The following is a 1,315-nucleotide window of genomic DNA, read 5'->3' on the forward strand; positions in this document are numbered from 1 at the left end:
CATGTGGTGCTGGGGGATTGAACCGCGGTCCCTGATGCTTTTGCTAAGCTTGTTCTAAGTAGGTGCTTTAGACCACTGAGCCATCTCTCCAGCCCTCTATCATTTTCCATTCTTTCCCTTCTGTGTGGAAATGAAAGTGGAATCCTTAGTTCTGCCTATAAGAAGATTGAGGTCTCAGGTTTTAATGGAATGTTTCAGTTTAAGGAATCTGAAGCATCTTGCTGAGCTTCTATAGTTGCCTTTGTGATTTTTTAAATTTCATTGAAAGTTACTGGTATAGCTAGAGACTTGCAGCAGGGGCAATTGTGATTAGAATTTGATTTTTTTATATCTAACCCCTCTCTCTCCCCTATTATCTATCTATCTATCTATCTATCTATCTATCTATCTATCTATCATCTGTCTATCTATCTATCTATCTATCTATCTATCTATCTATCTATCATCTATCTGTCTGTCTGTCTATCTGTAATTCATCATTCTTTTGATTACTTTTTCCCCTAAGTATTTGAGACCAAGTTAAAATGAGACTTGTGTTAATTAAAATTAACCTCTTTATATACAGTATCAAGATCATTAGTTTCTGAGGGATTACTTTTGGGACCATGCATACAGCCTCTTAATTCCTCTATCAGAGTCATCTGCCAGGATGGATCATGGTCTTTCTTGGTCCTGTAGCTTCCTGTGGAAGAATGGGAAAGATTTTTCTCTTTGGTGACTTTTCTTTTTAACACATTGCACATTAATTGACTCTTGTCCTCTGGGATCTAATGATCTCCTTGCTCAGGAAGGTAGGTGAATCACCAGAGTTGTAGAAACCTTTTAGGAAGGTCTCCTCTTGTCCTAGGGTCTTGTTAGTCTTGTAGGGCTAGGGTCAAAGTATTGGCTGTTTTCTTAACCTATTTTTTTTTTAAATTTTTGGTCCCCAACCCTCACTTGTTAAAAACCCAGGAGGTCAGTTATATCAACTTTGACATGGGTAAAGTAGATTTAACTATCATAATCTTACCTGGATACCAAGTACTTTGAACATAAAGGATAGTCAAAGAGCGTTCTTATTTTTAAACAAAAATAGATATCTTTAAAGAAAAATTCTTCTACATTTTTAAAAGATAAGTTATAAAGTTTTACGGTGAAAGTTTAAAATCAAGAGTAAACATAGTACATTGTGTAGTAGTCATGTTGTTATTACTGGGGTGATCATACTGCACCAGAGGTGGGCACTGCAGCTCTGCTGGGATGAACAGCCCACTGGCTGTATAAACTCATGCTCTGGATTCTTCTTCTCCTCCTCCTCCTCCTCCCCTCCTCCTCC

The sequence above is a fragment of the Octodon degus genome, unplaced genomic scaffold (genome assembly GCF_000260255.1).
Source record: "Octodon degus isolate 3935 unplaced genomic scaffold, OctDeg1.0 scaffold00116, whole genome shotgun sequence".
Taxonomy (NCBI): Eukaryota; Metazoa; Chordata; class Mammalia; order Rodentia; family Octodontidae; genus Octodon; species Octodon degus.